This window comes from Gallinula chloropus (genome assembly GCF_964237585.1).
Source record: "Gallinula chloropus genome assembly, chromosome: 2".
NCBI classification, from domain to species: domain Eukaryota; kingdom Metazoa; phylum Chordata; class Aves; order Gruiformes; family Rallidae; genus Gallinula; species Gallinula chloropus.
In genome coordinates, this window is record NC_140086.1 from 151,463,664 (window position 1) to 151,486,434 (window position 22,771).

Consider the following 22,771-nt stretch of genomic DNA (forward strand, 5'->3'; position numbering starts at 1 on the left):
TTGCTAAATACTAAAGGAATGATAAGCTAATACCTCAACTGTTCAAAAAAATATGTTTCATAAAAATATTGGAAAAGAGAAAATTGATACCTCTCAGTGTGATGTCCAGGTATGCTGAAGTATGAGATGAAATCAGGGAAACCAACAGCAGCATTAGAATAACATATTCTTGAACCATTATACAGTTATTTCTTATCATAGAAAATAAATGAGCACTTGATAAAAAACATATCAGCTATTTGTATTTTGTACATTCTGTGAGATAAGAAATGGCAATAACCTCTAGAAATCTTTCTTATGCAAAAAAAAGTCAAACTATCTAAACACATTTTGTAATTTTGCAAATATGTAAATAAACCTGATGTCTGTTTATTTCTTTATTGCATAGAAGAAATTCCACACAATTCTTTTAAGAAAGATTTATCTTTTCATTAATTTTGGTGCTTTTGAATATTTTTATACAAAGATGCAGATGAAAATTGCACTAATAGGTATATCAAGATATTTATAGGAATAGATTGTAGACTGTAGTCTAGCCATTTGTTTCTTTGAACTACTATCATCTTTTCTGTCATCTTACAGAAGCTCTTCCATTTATCTAAACATTTTGTTAATCTCTTCTTTTGCTGAGACTCAGAATAGTAGCTGTCAACATCCCATCTTCAGCATACATTCTTGTATGTTTTATTGTAATATAGATACTGTACATCACAGAAAAACTTTTCTATTTGTAGCAAACTACAGTTGTTAAATAGATGTGCTCCATCTGAAGGAATCCAGGCAAACCCAATTATATCGCTCTACAAATTGTCTTTCCATTATCTAAAAAACCAAAATCCCAGATGTTTTTTACATGACACTGCAATTTGCCACCACCACACCCCTGAAGAGTGGGTAGTTTTACTAGAATTAAATAAGAACCTTTTCATATCAAAACATAATAATGGAATTTCATTATAATGAAAATTAATTAAGCAATGAGCTCATGACTTTCCCTAAAGGGTAGAATTATTCTCCACAATCTCAACAGCACCCCATCCCACTTGGCATAAAGATGGAAGCTCTGTTACTGTCATTGCTATAATCATATTATTTACAAACTGTCAGTTTATAGTTGAGGTAACTGTGTGTGTGTGCAGTTGCCTATTTCATCTGGAAGTAGAAGGCACTGGATATAATACTGTTCGGTACATCTAATAGGCTTGGCAGTATGACTGATCTATGAGAGTCCACTGGTTCACCTGAAATTGATAAATGGAAGGCTGAAGCATGAAGCATCCAGAAAGGGCCAGGAGGACAATAAACACCGTTCAAATGCCACTCTGCATGTAGGTCTCACAGGGCATGGGTGCTTTGCCACCTCCTTCATGGTCTTTTCTCAAAAGTGTTTCATACCTCTTCTACTCCATACACCCCACCCATGAGCTTCCTTGCCTCTCCTTACTCTAAGCATTGCTAATTAGATCCTCTAACTTCATTCTTCACATCACAGGGGACTCTCTGCCATGACTTCTCACTATTTTACAGTCCCAAACTTGTATTAGCAGTCCTGTCACACCATGGGTTTGATCCTCCTTGCAAAGCACATTTTTGCCATACTTGACTGCTCCCCAGCTGCTCCTGCTCCTCTTTGCTCATTTCAAGAGCCAGCAGAAGAGCTGGTTGAGACCTCCTGGGCTGATTAACATAGACACTACAAATATTCCAAGCTTAGGTACAAATTGGCATGGATGGTCCCCAGCTGAGGTCGGGGATAAACTGATGCTCTGGAGGTGTCTGCCACTGAAACGATTTCTTGTCAGCTGGAAAGACAGTCTCAGTATCTTACCTCACAAAAAACTGCAAATGTCACCAAGCAAGGGAAATCAGCCTGCTGCTGTGCATATTTCTAGTGCTACGCCTTTATGAGACTTTGCAGGTTGTGTTATGTCAAATCCCTATCTTCCTTGTGAATACAGAACAAATGCACTCAGTCATTAGATATTTTAAAAATAAGATTAATTTAATTTATGGCATCACTTCTTGTCTCTTGCATTACTGAAGATACCATAAGACAATTTGCTAGGTCAGAAAGTCAGGTGGGAGTGGAAAGGATTTTATCTTACTGTGCTACAGACAAGGGACTTATATCAGCAGCAAATATTTTGACCAAGTATCCTACTTCCCAACAAAGCTTTAAAGAATGCCCTTTAACTACAGGATACTTTTCTTTGATATAGTACGATTATATTCTACTTTCAGGGCTTAATCCATCAGTGCAGATTCTGAGACAATTTTCAGGTGTTGTGGACTAAATCTTGTTCTAAGTAACCTTAAAGTAAACATGAAATAGTTCCACAGTTGTCACAGTTGGAAATCTAACAGTAGCAACAAGCATGGTGCATTTTTTTATCTTTTCTGTGGAGTAAACATTAGAAAAAGTTATGGTAACTGTGGAGCTAGATATTTCTAAATGGACAGTGTGTTTTGATTCAGTGAAATGTAATAATGCTGAATAGATTGATGTAGATGTAGCTTGAGACAATTAATATAACTTGAATTTGTGTATTTTAAGAATCTATTTGCATAAAATTCTCTACTGCGGTCATCATGATGAAACATTGCTAATGGTACACATGGCTGAATTTCCTAACCCCCATTAAGCTATGAGGAAAACCTAAGTCCTGTTGAAAATACAGAACTTAGTGTGGTATGCTATAGGTCTTGGCTTCAGTGTTCACCCTGGATAAAGAGAAGGAAGGAAAGAGCTCAGCAAGAGGACATGTACCTTGCATATTTTGAAAGACAGCAAGACCAGAAGCGGAGGACATTGCTCCTTCCAGGGGTGGTCCATGCACACCAGTCGGAAAGCAGTCCCTTGGGTCCTGCACACAGCCCTACTGCAGCCAGACAAACCTTAAAAGCCCCAGTTTGACTTTTAATCTACATTAATTCCAACTATCCAAAGGTCTCTTCTAGCTGACTATAGAGCTGAGCAGTTTCCTTTGCTGCTTCTTTTCTGCATGGTTGCCTGGATACTTGGTCTCCTTGAGGATCTAGCTGATTAAAGTGTGGTTGCAATTTGATGATTTGAAGACCTTGATCTGTCATCTAGATACAGAAATCCTTAGCAAAAAAAGAATGATTTGTCAAGTGCCCGCTTTAGCGAAGTTACTTAGACACAGTCATCCACAAGAAAACTCAATGATTTATAGATTTTCCTCTTACATTGATAAACATACTACGTGCAGAATGAAGTTTAGTGAGAGACCGTCACAGGCTGATCAGCATCTTGTGACCCTTTTCTCTCAGGGTGACCATAAGTTCCACTTTTGATATAACCCTTAGGAAGGAAGTGCAGTAATCATACCAAATTGTAGCAAGACAGGAGCTCTGTTGAGTTTGCATCTTTCCCAATTTCAGAAACAGCAAAATTTCCTTCTTATTGGTCAGTGCTTGTTGCCCGCTTCACTCTTTTCTGAAATCACAAAATGTTTAGCAGGAAAAATCTCCAGAATGGGAATCCAGTAAAATAGTAGATGGCATGCCATATATTTGTCTAAAGCCTCCATCATGTAAAAAGAAAGAAATTAACTTTCCATGCCATGAAGACAAAACACGGTAAAAATTGGATTTAAATGTTGTCGGGAAATAGTCTATCACAACATAAAAAATTTTCTTGTCTGGGTGAGGGAGGAAGTATTTAGAAAGGGAAATCCAAGATTAGATAAAGACAAATAAGGTATATTTCTCAATTTTATGTTTAATTGAAATTTCTATCTCACATGTAGTAATTTTTTTCTGATACAAATGTAAGCAAAATTATTAAATTGTTGAGAAAATATTCACAGTCTCCAAAACAAGTGAAATTAAAATATTCTTAATAATTGTTTCCAGTCCATTTATTTACAAATTTATGTAAAGAATTTAGGATTTTGTAATCTGGATAGTCATCTAATATTATGTGTTTAGGGGGGTTGAGTATTTTTGATAGTGAAAACATTAATTCCATTGTCAGCAATAGTTAAAAATCTCAGAAGTCTTTATTTATATCTCCCTTATTTTTGTAAATTACCCATGACTTTTTGAAAGCCTTTGAATTTTGTTCCAGCATTCATTCAGCCATTTCTGTATTACAAGGCAAATAAAATGTCCTTCCTATTTCAGGAAAATTTAAGGCATTCTTCTTTGCTCCTATGTAACTCAAAAATGCAGAATTCTTTCAAATCAGAGTTCCCAATGCCACCAGCTTTCTATTCTTATTCAGCAATACTTAATGTATGCGCATGATTTCAGCACATTATTGAATAAAGATAGGCTTGAGACATAGAAAAAGATTTTGTTCAACTAAGTTTTAAGTTCTGTGTTAGGAAAAATACAGTATGGCTGTTATTTGCATTAAGAAACTCAGTATCAGGTTTAGTTTCTGAAGTAATTTCCAGTACTGTAATTTTTTTTTAATGTTATAGCGATGATCTTTCCTCCTAAATAAAAGCAATTACAAAACATATGAAGTAGTGCCTGCTTCCAACACAACAAGCTTATGAGTAGGAGAGAAGTAGTAGTGGTCTTCTTGTTGCAAAAGGTACAGAGAGAATTCCTACATCTTTTGGAAAAAATATAGATTTTTCAGTATTACTGTCACAACCCCTTTTATCCCAATATATGGAGCATCAATTCTTCTCCTCAGGTAGAGCAACAATTGGAATGAATAATGCCATAACAAGTCCAGAGAGCAAAATGATAGAGTTCAGTTACTTGCTGGTTTCTTTGCTTGTCTTCAGATAATGTATTTTAATCTCTTTTTTTAATGCTAGACACAATTATATGTTTACTTTTCTTATTGTTGATGACAAGTGGAAACCTGGATGCTGAAAGCCAGACATCTAAATAAGCTTGATCCCATCTGGCATAAACACAAATATATCTTTTCTTTAGAAACTGAAAAGTCTTAGCAAGCTGTACTGACAGATAGTCAAATAATGGTCTTTGCTACCTATTAGGAGAGAAGACACAGCTCATCTTTTTTTTTTTTTTTTTTTTATTCCAATTAACTGGATTGCTGATATTAATCTCAGATGTTAAGCAAGAAGACAACACAGCCCTTAAAATAAATTGAAAAAAAACCAAATCAATGACAATACATAGAAGTCTGACAAAACCTCTAATACATATGGAATAGTACTTTCCATTTATAGACCTTTAGGAGTTTTTAACACAGGTCTTCTGATTTCACAACCCAGGGTACAAAAAGAGGTGATATGTGTGGGAAATGAATAATATAATGAAGTGAGAAAACAATCTTTCTTACAGTACTGACTGATTGGTCTTAGTCAATCTTCAGAAAACTAAATATAGAAAGGTTCAAAGAGGATTAAATCTGCAGTAACTGAGGGTGTCTAAAGAGGTTATGAAATGAACATAAAGTTTAATTAATTCAATAGATGAGGAACTGCTTAATAGCATAATTACTTGAATTTATTGCAGATATTTCATAATATGTGTGAAATGAACACTTTAACCCTGGAATTACTGGGCTGCATGATTCACTCCTTTCTACTGAATATTCGTTTCATTGTTAACAATTATTATACTCCTTAGTATTATTCTTCTGTGATTTTTAAATATGTGTGCACTGATTTACATCTCTCAAACACACCAAACCTCCTCACTTATGAAAAAAGTTACAAACTATTTACTTTCTAGAAATACATATAATACCAGAGTGATGCTGAGTGTGAGGATATTATTTTAGCTCCAACTCGTGGTGAAGAGTCCCTCTACATACACAGCAATGAGAATAGCCTTAAAAGGTATTATATCTTTTGCTGCAAATTATCCCATTACAATTAGCATGGGAAACTAAAATAGAAATACTGTCTTAGCTCAACGCAAAAATATGGGGCACAACTGGGTTCCCATGAGCTATGTTTTACTGTAAATACAGAAATATACCTATACCTATAAATCCCATGTGCCACCCAGTTATCAGTTGCTTTAAGTTGTAATATGCTACCTTTTTTCTCTCTTAAATGTATCACTAGATTGTCAAAGTGCTATTTCTACTTCATTTCTGCTAATATCCTTGTTTAACTATTATCTGCATGTCCCTGGCTAAGACCAGATTCTCCCATTGTTGTTGAGCTTGTAAAAATGCTAAAGATATTTTTTTTCCCCTGTAGATCCATCATAATCAATAGATTACTCATGCCATCAGAAGGGAGCTTGTTGGACGGAATATTATGAAATTAATCAAAGTTCAAATTAGAAGTTTGTCCTGGGGTTTTTGTACACATAAATTACTACTGGTTTTACATTTCTCTGTCTCAAAATAGATGCAAAGATTAAATTGGGAGCTCTGAAGATCTGTAGTTGATCACTGGGTGATTGGAAGTACGAAAAGACAAGGAGCCTTCTGAAGGATCAAGGGACTAAAAGAAATTAAAGAATACCTGGTGATGTGATCAGTCAGACTTTATCCTGGATATTTCATCTGAATTAATCAAAAAATCTATTCCATGTTTTCGGAAAGCTTTAGGGCAGATAAAAAGGATATTTACTTAGTGGTACTTTTGGAAGGATCTAAATGCCTAGGAACTTTGAAATTTGGTTACATTGAAGAAACATTTTCTTTACATACATTGAAAGGTAAGAACATTAACATAGAGATGCCAAAATGGAGCAGTAGCCTACCTATGTCCTCACAAAGAACAGCTTATAGGTAGCACCAAGGATGGTTTTGTGTTCTTTTATCCAGACGAGATGTCCCTCTGGTTATAGGTGTAGCTCTGTCCCCAAATCTAAACCAAAGATTTTCTGGGATTTTTTTGGAATGAGGCTGTCTCTACATACTTTACTGATTACAAGCTCAAAAGCTGCATATTGACCTACATTTTCTTCGTGATGATGTCAGTATTAGATCAAACTATTATTATAATGAAATCAGCATGGCATTGTGCATCCAACAGTGTTTTGACCTCTCCATTGAATCTTATGGCTGATGTTCAGAAATCTTCAATATATTTCAAGCAGATGGGCAATGGGTTTTTATCATAGTAAGTGAAGAGACCAGGTGTCAGTGGCACAGAATACCAAGTACTCAGATACTTTGGTTTTAACTTGTAGATAAGATAATTATGTATTTTTTTCAGTATTGATTACCCTGGATTAAACCCCCTTAAACTTCAAAAATGCAACGCATAATGACAGTTGATGAAGTTGTTGCCAGATATGCATTTTGCTATATCCTGAATTGATTTACCAGATTTCCACTGTTATTTGTGAGCTTTGAATCAGGCCTTTCATACTTCCTATCTGAGAAACTGTAATTGTTTATAAGACAAGAATGGACAGAGCAATCCCAACCTACAAATGAGATTTAACACATAAATACGTACAGTGGCTGCATCAGATGTCTGAGCCACTTTCTTAGCTCATTCTTACAAAGGAGCCATAATTCAGGGGAAAATGACCAAAGGAGAACTCATTTTTATATGCTTCCTGCTCACAGAAGCCCAGGAAGAGCAGCAGGAGAAATCTTTTACCCTTTAGTGATGCCAGATCCACTGAGGTGCTCAAAAATAAATGCAGCTGCTATAATGACAATTCCTCCCTGACAAGTTCTCTAGAAAAGGGAAGTGGTGGTGCATCTCTGCTCTCCTGTTGGTGCAGTGTAAATTCCATCCAACTAAATAGCATTGTTTCTTATCACTAAACAAGGAAGATACGTTCCAACTCAAAACCTACCACCTTCAGACTTGAAATATTCAATAGTTACTGAATGAAAAAAAAAACAACTCACTCATCTACCCCACACTTTTTAATAGCAACAGCTATAAATATTATAATTATCAAATAAACCAAGAATGTTTAAAAATATTAGTCAAAATCTCTTCCATAAAATACTTCATATACATATTTTTTAAACTCAGTTCTCAATCCATTATCATCAGGATTAATCAAGTAATATTTGGATATGAGGAAATACTGAGGAGTCATAATTGCACAATGCTAATCAAAGGCAGGAAGAGTGATGAGAGAATAAAATAAAGGGGGCAGAGGGCTTTTTCAGATTTTTTTCCAGACATTTGTATATACCAATTTTCATTTGCCTATGTGACTTGACTAAACGTGTAATGAATGTTTTCAAATTATGAGTCAACAGCAACATGAATAAATGAAATGATTGCTTAAAAGCAATTGCCAAAAATGTTTTTTAATTGTTTTTCCTCAAAGAAACCTGGATGCTCAAGGTCTCTCTCAACTCAAGTTGCATGAATTCACTGTTTGATCTTTGCCATCATATTTTGCATCAATTAATATATTTTTGTTTCTGCAAGATTAAATAATTTTCTATATTTAGGAGTTAGAAAAGTTTTTAGATTGAAAAAAAAATCTCCCCTCCAAAAGAAAAAAAAAAATCTGTCCATTTTGACAAATCCCACATGGATTTTGAGTGAAAAGGAGTTGAAGTTTGGAGCCTCCTACTGAAGCAGATCATCTGAGAGAATATGCTAGATGTTGTCTTTGAAGCCTTGACCCAGAAATGCTAGGATCAAGGAAAACAGACTATCTTGCTGCGTAAACACTCCAAATATGACAGCAATTATTCAACATTTCCTAAATAAATCCAAATCTTTCAAAAGTACAAGTCTCACATATATTAATCTTCTGGAAAAAATGAATATCTGTCATAACAAAAGGAATTCCAATATTTCCAACTGTTAATATATTTTGCTTGTCTAATTCCAGCACCATTTTTCATATTTTTTAATATGTGTTTCAACATGGCTTCTTTGCAGGAGCCATTTGCATGTCAGCTGTTTTTATTAACTATTCTGTTTCACTGGCACTTGTTCTTCCATCTCAGATCAATTGAGAATGTGAGTAACAAAATATTGACACTGAACAAAAATATTAGAGTGTATTATCAACACTGTTCCCATAGCATATTTCAGTAATTTTCTTTAACAGAATGTAAATATATCCCAAGAATATAACATATCCAATATTATTCTTTAAAACGATGTCATATATCCAAATATATTAAATTACACCTGATTGAAGTTTCCAAGTTGATAGGTAAATAAATGTGCTTCTGTTCAATGACAAAAAACCCCAAAGTCTGAGATACATTTCCTGGTACATTATTTCCTGTAATGCAACTAAATCCAGATTAGACCAAGCTTCAGATTCCCACATCAGACATTTGTGAATATATTTAACTTTGAGCTTCTAAATACATTCTTTGAGAAGCAGGTTGACTGGGCAGTCTCTGACTTTTTAAATCATCCATTCACCCTGGTTATAGCTAAATTCTAGTGTTTTACATGACCTGGTCACATAGGTTACCAGATCAGAGACATAGTAAGGATGTACCACGGATTCCTGCCAGCATGCCAACCTACATTTCCATCCAAAGGAAAGCAAGATGCCGTATGATTGAGTCCTATCCTGTCAGGGAGTTAAGACGGGGCTGCAGTACACACTTAGGGATTTAGGGAGATTAGGAATATATATTGACTGGTTGGGGATGGATATTTCTACATGTGCAAATCCATGTGTTTAAATATTCTGTTGATCTGGCAACTGCAGATGATCATTTACTGGAATTATTCTCCAGGTTTTTTGAATGACAACCAGTAGATTAATACTTTTTCTATCACTGATTTTTACAAGTCAAGGTTGTATTTTTCCTTGCCACAGCTATATGCTCAACGTTTTGCAAAAACAAAGCCTAGTTTCTAAATATTCATATTTTATTCCATTCACTACTGACATTCCAAAATAAAACTCTGGAACAGAAGAGTACTGTTTCACAGTTTCCATTTCCAAGTTTCTGAGCAGTTCTGCAGCATATTCTTTTGTATATTCAAAACTAGGCTATCAAAATATAATGCCAATTTAAGCCACAACCATTATTTATATTAGTAGTGAAGGAGGAAAAACGTAGTGGTAAATTAATCTTTGTGCGGCAAAGAACTCCTTAAAATAGGTTTTCAGCATGCATAGTAATGAACTATTGCTATCTCTGCTCAACAGACATCTTTAAATAACTATGTCCAAAGTTGTTTAAAATCCTTTTCCTAGAATTTCAGTTTCAGTAATGCAAGGAAGACTGATTCCTCACGTACAACGCTGATCAACACAAGCCTCCTTTTTTTATCTTCTGCTTAATATAGGGAACTCATGAATCAGCTATGACTTTTACATGCCTTCCCTTTGACCTTCCCACAGATAATCATAATAACGCTGGGCTGCTGAGAATCAATCAGTTTTCATAAAGGCAGCAGCCTTCAGATTAATCTCGTATTATTAATTCTGCAAGTTAAAAAGACAAGCAGAAAGACAAGATGGCTTTCAGTGCTATTTACTTCCCTAAAAAATATTTCCTGTGGATAATAAACAAACAAATTTCCAATCTGGTGAAGCTGTAAATTTGCAGCCTTCATGAAAATTAATTTAAATGGATGTGACTGTGAGGTTGGGATTGTAAAGATTAGGGAGACTCCTGTAGTTATAATTGCCTGTTCAGTTCATCTACTGCTCTGTCACTCAAGAGTGGCACAGCTGCATTAACAACTCTAATCATAATCTAATTCTCAGATCAAATTCCCATCTTCAATATATCCTTTAATAAAGCTTCCATACCCCATCTTTTAGCCTTAATTATTGCTTCCTGTCTCCCCTGACAACCAAATTAAAAGGTACATGCAGCAGTTCTATATAAAAAAAAAAAATCACAGATACAACTACTGTACTGCAAATTCACACTAACCTTGTGAAGGTTGGATGGCTTCTGATAACTAGATTTTTTACTGATAGCACAAGCCCTAGAAGATAAGAAATACAATTTTATAATCATGTATTGATTTTTCTTTTTTTCCTGCTAATATGGAAAATTACCTGGGCCAGTTTTTAGATTAGCAATGTGAGAAAAGACAATTTTATAGGAAAACTGTCTAGATCCCAACATGTGGACTGTTTCACTTATTAAATCCGGAGCTCTCCACATGTCAGTTGTTGACAGTAGACATTGTACTAGTTAAAGTTAAATCCCTTTGCCCAAGAACTGGGATGCCAAGTCAGCAAGATACTTAATCAGGCATCTACTTTTTGGCATATGAATAATCTCAAGTCAATAAAACTTTTAACGTTTAAAGTATTTTTTGAGTAGGACCCAAACATTAAGTGTCTTGTCCATGTAGGATTCTGTCTTGCCTGTTGTTCTGTGCAAATGAGGATTTCAGTAAAAGAGTTAAATTTTTCTCTATGCAAATATAGCAAGATGGATGTCAATATTTCTGGGGCAGGAATACATTTCCTTGAAACTCTAGTAATGGATTAATACATTCATGGTTAAATTGGGAACATTGTTAGAAAATTGAAATGATGAGACAGGTATGGACAACAAAAGAGAAAGTAAAGGAGAAAAAATAATGAATGATCAAAAAATTTCAGCTAATTTAAGAAGGTTTTGAACAGAACAGCACATTATGGTGTTAAGATTTTAAAATGTAGCCATTGATTTCAAGGGCAGTAAGCAAAGTCTGTTAGGAAATGGTTTCACAGATAAGAGAGGCCTGCGAGAATGCCAAAACTTAAACATGGCAGATTTTAATTATCCTGATACCAGTATTGATTTGGATAAGAACCGTTTCAGGGCTAAGGAGACAAATGTGTTTAAGAAAGTAGCAGAGGATTTATTTTCCAAGCAACACACTGACCTGTTCCCGTGGCTTGGGGCTATCTTGTGAGTGAATGGATCTTGAATAAACCAGGACATGGGGGACAATTTAGTGTAGGCAATGAATCTGAAAGAAAGTTCAGCAAAATGAAAGGGGTTTATCATTTCAATGTATACAGTCTGAAGAACTCTGACCCAGAAAGGAATGTGTTTAGTCATTCTCGCTTAGGATATCTAAAAGTGAGAAATGAAAAGCGTTGCATAACCTTATAGGTCACTTCCGAAAATGTAGATACTTCTCTTGTGCCTAGATTTTTGTAGTCACATACCAAGCTTAAACAAGTGATGATCTTAAAGACTCCTGCCAGTTTTGCAATGGGTGAAATTTTTAACTTCCCATTAGTCACCGAAAATATTCCTCTTTTTCCTTTTTCATTTTTTGAGACTTGAAGTATGACAATGCTGAAGTATGCAATCCAGCTATGTTTTCCTTAAAAAAACCACATATAGACAGGTGTAGATACATGACTTTTTAGCTGAAGTAAGATGTAGTTTTTCACTAATACTAATTTTTCATCCTTTTAAATCTGGTGGCTTTATGATCACTCAGGTCTTGCCAGACCTGAAGCTGTAGTGCTGCACCAGGGTCAGTATTGTCCAAAGCTCTTAAATTAATGTTTTTAAAAGCATTGAATCTTCTTTTTCTATAACATTTTTTGATGGTGTAATTACTGCATGACTTTTTCCATCCTTGCAATGTATTTATCTTTACAAGACTCTGTGGATGTAGGAATATGTTACTATTCCTATTTTTGTTTTGAAAAGCTGTGCACCAAAAAAAGAAATGTGATGCATCTCCCCCTATAAAGTAGAAGCATAGCTTAAGGGAAATGGTTAATAGTCAATGGAGAGAGATAAGTTACCTTCAGGCTGCAATTCCTATTATCATGTGATAGCTCTTAGGTTACACACACCCTAGTGCGGTCTGAATTTCTGCAATGACTACAGAGAGGGCTTCAGTAACTAACCTAGACTAGACAGCCAGCTATCAGATGTCTGTATGTAAGTTGAATACTGCCCTAAAATTACCAAGAGTGTCCTATTCTAGTAGAAGATCCACGGATAAACAAAGGGATCACATCTCAGCATTTCAGTCTTTTACCTAGCAAGAGGTCTTGTGTCTTGGGTATGAGAAGACTTCTTTATTTCAGTGTCAGATTCAAAACAAGCTGAACAATGATAAAGAGATCCAGAGCTGAGTAGTGGTACCCAATACATCCTACTGTGATCTCAATAATAAGTACTCCAGGAGTTTGATCCCAGGAGCAAGAGCCACACTGTCCCTTTTCACCACTTAGAAATGTAACTCGAAGTGGGATGTGGGGACAGAGGGGAGGGCATTTCTGTACACTGTAGAATTAGGCATTCTAACATTTCCTGTAACATACAACTTTTTTTCTACTTAATGTGGTTTAGTTGCAATTCTGTGTACTCAGAAAAAGAAAAATGAAGCAGGATTAACTGAAGACCAATGTCAGAACAGTAAGGGGACTTACTGTGGTCTAAGTATCAGGTTTTGCCCATTGTCAATCTGAGCTGGAATTAAAAACATATTCCCTATCTGAGAGATTGACATCCTAATGACAAAATATTGGCTATTCTGACATGAAAGGCTAAACCTCATTTTTCTTTTTTTAAAAAAATACTTTGGCTCAGAGAAATACTGAGAGCTGAAACTTTCTTTGAAATCAGCTTTATATTTTGCTGAAACAGCATTTTTGAAGAAAAATATAAGTGTCTGAGTAAGTCCTTAATAGCTCTGCTCTATAAATTTGATATTAAAGCTACACTCATAACTACGGGAAATATTGGATGCTTCAAAAGTTTAGGGCAAAGCAGTACAGTTCAGTACCTAAAATGTAAAAGGCTTATCTGTGCTACCCACATTTCTTGTGTTAGCAAATTCAGAGTACAAAGTCTGTGAGAAAAGTCTTTTATCAAGGTTCCTGACATTCATTGTTCTGTTAGGGGGTTTTTTTGGTAGGGTTTGGTTTTTGGCTTTTTGGGGGGGGGGGGGGGGGGGGGAGGGGAGGGCGTGGGGGTGTTTGGGGGGGGTTCTTTTGGTCTATTTCCTTGGGAAGTGAGAATGGTACCAGAACAGATTTATTCATAAACATATAATGGTTTGGCTCTGTTATGTAAGAACTAAAAGTTGTGGGGGTTTTCTGTTTTCAGTTCTCCTACCCTAGAATCTTTCTACACTATGAAAATATGGAAATACATCTGCAGTATTATTATACCTACTAGGACAGATGAACATCCTTCCTGGTTTCAGAACCTTCCTGATATCTCTCAGCCCTCACTTCCAGTTGCAAAGGGGATGTGTATGTTATGCATACACATGATGTTACACTAGGCAGCGTATGTTTTGAACAATTATACAAATACAGGTGGTTAGGTAAGCACTATGTAAACCAGCAAATTCAAATAACCAATTACTTTATACTGCATTGGTTACCCCCCAGGCATGTTGATCTCAGAAAAGAGGAGAAGCAATGTAGTGTCACATTTGACAAACTCATGCTACCTATGTATCTACCCAAAAAGGCATGTAAACAAGACAAATAATAGTATATTCTTTTTGTGTTGCATATGCATTAAGAAGACTTTGGAATGAAAAGTTACCTGTATAGAGCTTTGGCATTTAGAAATTATTAGTACACGTGTTGCATTCAGTCAAGCTATGAGGCAACTAAACTGCACTTCAGTCGACATTTGGTACAGTTAATGTTCTTTGCCAGATCTAGTGCCATCTCTGTGTCTCAAAGAGTTCATAGTAGAAAAGCTGGATACATATTCCTGAGCTTGTAACTCGTCTCATTTGAACTTAACATTTCCTCATTGACAGTGATTGCTCTGAGCATCCTAGTAACATTATCATTCACAAAGGAACAAGTGTTCAAATATAAAGAATCTTGCATAGTGGTTTCAGAAAACTAGTTATAGCACTTCAGCCTTGACTTTACTGTTCATTTCTCTTTGTTTCTGCTTTTTGCATTTTAATGCAACGTATAAAAGAAGCGGAGTCCCAAACCACAGATTATAGCCAAGTTTGTCCATTGTCTGCTGTCCTCCAGCTCTGTGAAACTGGCATCCCTTGTTGCACATTTGCCCAGTTTCAGATGTGTGGAGGGAAAGTACTACTACACAAGTTACCTTATAGCTTGGATACACTCTTGAGACGCTGTAGCTATGAACCTTGTTTCACTCAGAAAAAAATCTGTGTAAATTTCAGAACTCTCTAAAATATTAAACAGATTTGCTACTTTTGGAGAACTGGTTTGTCTTTCTGAGTGATAGAGGAGCCCTCCTTTTCTCAGTTGTTCCTATGTGTCCATGGATGACTGTTTGATGAGCTCTTCCTGGGAATCCCCATCCACTTGGACAAGCTGGAACGTCTGCTACAGAAACTGTACTGGAGCCCAGGAAAGTTCATGTCCCTCCAGTGACTGGTCACCAGGGAGCAGAGGCCCCACACCAACACCTCAGCTCAAGTTGTGGCAGGCTGTTTGAGGTGGGTGCTTAAGTGCTGGGTCAGAGACTGTGCCTGAGCCCATGTTTTCAAGCAGGATCAGGTGATTTCATCCACATGATACCTAGAGAAAAGAATCCTGTTCTTAAAAACAAAAAAAAAAGAACGATATATTCATGGTAAGAAACCAAGGATTTTCACTGTGAGGGTGATGGAAGACTGGAAGAGTCTGCCCAAAGAGGTTGTGGAAACCCCACCTGGACACATTCCTGTGTCATTTAATCTAGCTGATCCTGCTCTAGAGGGGGGTGACGCAAGGAGTGGGGTGGGGGAGGATTGCACTATGGTCTTTCAAGGTCCCTTTCAGCTCCAAACATTCTGTGATTCTGTGATTCAGGATCTGTAAGATTTAAAGCATCACACAAGCCTTTTTTAAATGAGCACTATTCCACTTAAGGAAATATTCTGTAGCCATTCCCCAGAAAGAGTCCCACTGGGAAATTTTCCTAGACATCAACACACATTTTATGCTTGCTTTATTTTGGCCTGGTATTTCTTGTTCTATCCTATTCTCTTGTTCCAAAGAAAACCTCAACTTCTTACCAAGTAGTGTCTTAGAATTCTCTGGCACTTCTCTTATGTTTTGGGGTTTCTTATTTTAAAAAATATTTTATGCTTTCTTATTTTATTTTTGAAGGTGATTGACCGTGATTATTTGGTTTTAGCTTTCAGATCCCTGAATATTCCTCAAGCCTCTTCTGGAGCGTTCCTCTTTTTCATGCTCTCTTTGCAATGAGTTGTGTCCACAGGTGTGTAAACAGCTAATTGCATATTTTTATTCAATTACAATACTTGCCTGTGAAGAAGACTTTTTCCTAACATGCATTGAATCCAAATGAAAATAAACTACTTGTCTTCAGGTATTATTATTATTGTAGAACACATGTTTTCCATTGTGCTGTGGTTTGTTTGCAGTTCCCTAATACATTGAATCTCCTGATGATAGATCAATAAAAGGACATCCTCCTACACCTGACTATTCCTGTTTCGATAATAGTAACTATATTTTATTTCTCTGGACTTGAAAAAGCAATGATTGTGTTCATGTTCTTATATGTATGTTCAATAGTTTTCTAGTAGCTTCATAATTCACTAAAATATGATACTCTCTTCTTGAACCAAACAAAAACTCGTCCTCTTTTATTTCTGTTGATTTCAATGAACCACCCATAGTCTGTCTTGTTTCCCAGTGAATAAAAATGTGTGGCTCAATTACAGGAGCTGATGCTCTGAAGGTTAAATCACTTCACAAAGTCTCTTGTACTCTACGTAAAGAAAGACTTTTATTAACCAAGACTTTCACATTAACAATGATGCTCTGTGTAGAGTATAGCATCTTGGAATTAAAATGAGCATTCGGATTGCCCTGTTTAATCTTTGTAACACTATAATGTTAGGGTTTCATAATTTTTTCAAACACATTCATAGCCACAATGATTACTTCTGAGAATAATCCCAAGGCTATAGCCTTGATCCTTTCCGTTTACAAATGAGTGTTACGCTTAAAATGGATTCCATGCCGAGGTGTGAAAGGTGGCATTTTCTTGTAACAGTATTTACTATTCTCACTACCAGTTTCTGAATGTGAATGAATATTATCCCTTAAAATAATTCTTTCCATATTTCCAGTGGTTTCAATATTTTATATCAGTAAATTTGACAAAGGAAGTCAATTTAACTAATAATAGGTCTACAAACTTCAGCCCTATTGTAACAGCCTAATTATTTTTAATCATTCAAAATAATTTTGATGACTCATTTTATTTTGTAGTTCTGCAGTGTAAGACACAATCAAAGCCTATAATTTTAGATGTATGTTTATACCATACCGGGGCAATATTCTATTTCATGCCCTGTGTATTTTTCTAAAGCACAGCTCAAATGGGGAGGAGCATATGTAAGTAATTAAGTTGGCAATTTTAAGCAAAACGCACATGTAATTGTTGTGAAAGACTGTATCCATTTTTTGCTTACTAGGTTTCCATCTATTCAGACTTGTATTTTTTTCATGGATGACCTCCAGTAGCAATTCTCCAGCACTCTCTTCTAGTCACCCTTAACTTTCTATCTAACCTTTTCATCTGTGTCAATTACTCCCTATGTGGATATTAGCAGTGGAAATAAACCTCTTACACTGTCTTGAGCTTTCTCCTAGCATTGTAATGTAATCTTGTTTAGTTTCAGAAAATTTTGGTCTGCCTCACATATCTGTCACTTCTTACTCAGTGTTTCTTTTATGGGTCTTTTTTTTTTTTAAATGTCAGACCATTTTTCGTCTCCAACATCAACAGCAAAATACTTACTGTATTTCTTTTTCTTTCTACTTTATTGTGTTTCATGAGGGTTTTTTCCTAATTGATATATTGTTTACATCTTCCTTCCTTGATTCTTTGGTTTTTTTTACACATCATTAAAACGGGCTGTGATGAGACCTGCTGAAAAAAAAAATTGTTATCCTGCTTGTGCTAACAGCAGAGCAGTCTCAGTTTCTAAGGGCAATGGGATGTGGTTGATGGGACTTAGTGACTCTGCCAGCCATTGAATCTTTGGACTGAAAAATAACCTTAGGAAGGTGTTTTTCTTGGAAAAATACATGAGTTATTCAATAGCCCACAAGAAAAGCAGGTCTACTACATATGTGGAGACAACAATGACTTTGGCTTTCTGTGTACCTCAGAGGTAAGAAAACCTCCTACAGTTGCTGCTGTCATTTTCCTACCCTCTTATCCCCATGGCCATTAAAATGTATTTGCAGGGCTCCATGGTATGAAATGGTGTAAAAGTTCGTCCAAAAATTGAAGAAATGGCCTTGCTGTTGGCTTATCTCCCTTTGTTTCTGTTTCAAAGAGGCCTTTGGGTTTGTGTAGCACAGCCTGAGAAGGGAGTGCAGGACTCAGACTTGGAATTTCATAATTACATTCCTAGCATAAATCAGCCAAAGAAAACTATGTTATTGCCTTACAGAAAGTGCAGCATAGGGCAAGACAAATGAAACCAACTCTGAACAATAGATTCAATGCAGCAGATTTACTATAAATCATGTGCAAAGGTTAAGGAATTTGGCTTGTTTTTCCTCTTCAAAAAAATGAGGCTTTGAGATGAACAGAAAACAATTTTGAATCTATTAGAAGGTTTGATAAAGCTGCTAACATCACTTCTTTATGAATCCTTATAGAGGATTCAAATAAAAACTGGGGGACACAATCTTCTCATTTCAAAATTTTTCATAAACAGTTTAAATACTTCCACAGTATGTGAAATACAATGACCTGATAGAAAGATCATCAAAGTCTATTATATTCTTTTTCCCTGACTTCAGTGTACTTTGTATCAGTTCCTTAACTGCCAGGAAGGCAATATATTCAAAGAGTTACAGAAAATTATAAAGACATTTCTCACCCTCTTCCAAACATGCCATGTATTTACATTTTTCATTTTAAGACCATGTTGCAATATTTCCTTTACCACCAGAACAAGAACATAAAAAATGGTTTAAAAATTACCTCAGCTCTGAATCAGGACATAATCTGGAAGATATCTGAATGCAAAGAATTAAAGAATACTAAATTCTTTGAGAAAAAAGAGTGGATTCTAGATTTTCAGATTGTTTAATATTTCATCCCACAATCAGAGTGACTACAGTACTGTTATTTGAACTAAAAAAAATGCTCTGTAACATGAGGATGAATGGTACAATTGAGTGAGATAATGCTAATATTTAGATGCCCCTTAACTTCATAAAATAAATACTTAATAGTAAAAAACCCAAAACTTCTCTCTCATTTGCCTAATAAAGAGAGAAACAGTGAAGGTTGATATGCTCCAAGCACAATCCTTCTTCCCACTACTTAAACATTAGCCATACACATTTTTCTTCAAAACCAAAGTTCCTTTATTTTTCTCCCACTTCCACTTTTTTTTTCCATTTCCAAGGAAAAACGGAATGCTAGCTATCCAAATGACAATGGCCCAGATGCCATGACAGGCTAGTGAATTCATATAAAAATAACACAAAATGTATAGAAAATTCAGCAATTTCTATTCTCAAGCTTCAAAGATATCTATTATTTAATACAACTGTATTGACATTTGAAGCACTAGCTGCATTATTTCATCAGTCAGTGCAAGATCTAGAATTTCTCTTTGTGGGATAAGCCACTGGCGTATGCAAAACTGATGTTCTGAAAGCATGTTTAATGTTTATTTGCCTTACAATCATCTCCACAATTTACAACCATGGTCTTAGTATACAGTTTGGTAAGATTCAGAGCTTTTCTTGCCAGTTTGCATTGTAAGGGTGTATAGCTTAGAGAGGAATTAAAGATCCTTAGCTTCAAACACTGCCAGATATCTGGCACCTTTAGTCTTAAGAAGAAAATGATTCTGAGAAGTAATGAAACCACTTAATAACTGATGTCTTGGAGGAAATTGAAGCTTCTGATAGACAGTTAATAGTTGACAGAGCTGTCTGACTCACTATGAAAGCTTTTTCTGAGCAAACATTATACCTTTGGCTGCAGAACTAAACATCAGTGGCTATGTTCAGACGAGGGTGGTCTGGAAGTGAACCAAAGCCCTCCACTCTGTCCTTCTGTGACTCAAGACACTGCCCACAAGCTCACAGTCAATAGGTCTGTCAACCTAGGAAATTACACTGTACCACATTTATTTATTTCTCTGGCTTTATGCCTTTCGTTGGTGATGGGGTGGTTTTGGTTTGTTTTTTGTTGTAAGCAGAGCTATTTTGGTAGATTGAGACATAAGCAGCTTTAAGACATTTATAGATATCCAACAGTTCACAGAATATTATCACTTGTGTAAACTCACTACCCAAGTGAGTATGTTTTCAGTAGTGTCGATCAATTTGTAAACTCACTGTATGTTTATGTGAAGTCTAGTCTACACCCTTTGTCTCGGTTGAATCACAGCACAACAGTTTTGTTTCTTAGGATGCTCACTTTCCTTAGGTCTTTAACATAGTACTGAACAAGTGAAAATCTTGTCAGTATGTGGATGCTTTGCCCTTTCCTGGCAGCTGTCAGATTTGTACTTCAGTAGCAGTCAACAGCACGTTATTGTTTCCAAGTAAAGGAATCGTCACATCTCTGACACCACAAGATATGACCCACTGCTTTAATTAGCATTTTTTGCAGACTATAGTCTGAAATGACAACAAATACTCAATGGGTACCCTTTCTACATTTCGGTTCGAAATACAATTAAAAATATGTTTCCAAGCTATTTGAAAGTTAACTAAACGATTTTTGCCTGTATAATGTTGCAGAAATTCATAAACTCTAATCTGATCACTTTAACTTGCTCTCTGACTGGAAACATAAAATTGGGGGGTTTGAAGTAATTTGAATGAAACAAAAAAGCATAATTTTATGTTGATCCTCTTTACATATAGACAGAACCCAAAAATATACATAACTCAGGGAATGCTAAACAGCTTGCAAAGTCTTCTGGTGTTTCACATTGAAAAAGTTGAATTAAACATATCCATAAGAACCTGGATGATGTCAGTAGGAAATACCATGCTATGATCTCTGTGCCCTCCTGAGGACATCATATACAATCCATCATTATGTATCCCATTTTAACATGAATTTGTGAAGGTCTTGATCTGTTTGCAGGTGGTCTTCAGCTGAAATGGTCCACTTGCTGCCCTCAAAATGCCACCCAAATCCTTACTCAGCTGCAACTTCCCAGTTTATTACCTCAAACACTGTACGAGGCTTCAGAGCAGTTTCACTGCTTTCCACCAGCAGACATAGTGGAGGGGTTTAATCTGTGTTTTTGTGTTTGTTTTTACTTTAAGCTAAAGAAACCTGTTTAGGACCCCTTACTTTATACAATGTTCCCATTCTGCAACCTATTTCCTAACAAGAATAAATTCTGGACTAGTAGATATCACATCCCACTGAGGTAGCAATAAAAAACACAAGTTATTTAGATTTTTTTAATGAAGTTGTAGTAATCACCTTAGTGTTTTCTGAGCAAAGATGCTTTCAGACCTCAAAAGGAAGTTGCTTTTCCGTATATCTCTAAATGTTTTAATTATTCAGAACAATAGGTACCTCTAACTGTTCATTTTGCCTCTCCACTTGTATTTTGTTACAGCTTACATCATTCTTTACAAGTAGTCACTGCTGACAATCTTCGCATCTTTCGTGTTTTTTGATAATTGGTTCTAATGTCCTTTTCTCCTTATGGTAAAATTTTCTAAATTTTATATCTAAAATATTTTTAATGATTAGATAGCCATTAAGCAGTAGCCTGTAGTTGTATTACTTAGAATTTTGTAAAATGCTGTCTGAAATTGAGAAAAAGATGGTTTATAATCACCACACTGTTTTATGAGATGAAAAATCTCCAGAATTCAACACCAAGACCTGTACACCTGCTTATAACACATATGACTAGATAACAGCAACAAGCCTGCTGTGTCTGTGATTCTCAGTAAGTCTTCCAATAAGGACAGGAATCAACTGCTTCTTAGCAAGTTCTTAGCTGAAAATGATGCAAGAAAGTCTTTTCTGTGATATTTTTTTGACAAATGGATTTTGGCCTAAAACATCCCTTTATGAGGAAACAAAAACCCATTTCCAAGTGTTCTGAATTTATTTGAACGTTAAAGTATTTTGTAAAAAATAATTTACAAGTTATTTTGCTACTTGATTCTAGGAGAGTTTGAGTCACTGAGACTTCTATAGGAAATAATTATTTGATATTTTCTATATATTCTACTTTGAGGAGGTTGATTCACTTCTTTCCAGTTGTTACTAATTGCACCCGTTGATTAACATTATACATACCATACCTTCATCCCACAGACATGGGGAATCCAAAATACACTTCAGAGGTATTTATTTTGGGGCTACTCCTTAGTACTTTCTGAAATGGCTCAGCCAAATCTTTACTGTAAACTAACAAGCCACAGTGAAGCTGTGTGTGCCTTTGTGTCAACTGGTGACTCAATCTCTATTTCAATGTGTTTTAAACCAGCTCTTGGAGCAAGGCTATAAATATTGCATGCACAACCACCTTCTGCATAAATGTACACACACACCTAAAGATCATGCATTAATCTGGTATCCCTCCCAAAGAAAATGTCTGAAGTCTCTTATCAGGCTTCCTGTATGTTTCCAGGAACAAATTAGCACACTGGCTGCTGCTGGCAGCCACTCACCCACGCAGCCAAGTGTCACCCTGTGTCACTGCCTCTGCAGCAAAGCACACTCAGCATTCCTCCGGAGAGTTAGATGATGAACTGCAAATGCCATTTCAGATAAGCATCCAAAAGTCCCAGATGCAGACTTAGCCTGGGAGCCTATGTTATACCAGTATAACCATAGAACAGTTAAGTAGCTGTGGGTAAAGGAGAGCTGTAAGGAGATAGGGTCCCTCACAAAAAGGAGATGGGCGGAGGCCCTACCAACTGCAGACTTATCCCACAGAACCCATGGAAAGCAGGCATAGAAGCACCCCAGAGCCTTGTTTACAAATGTATG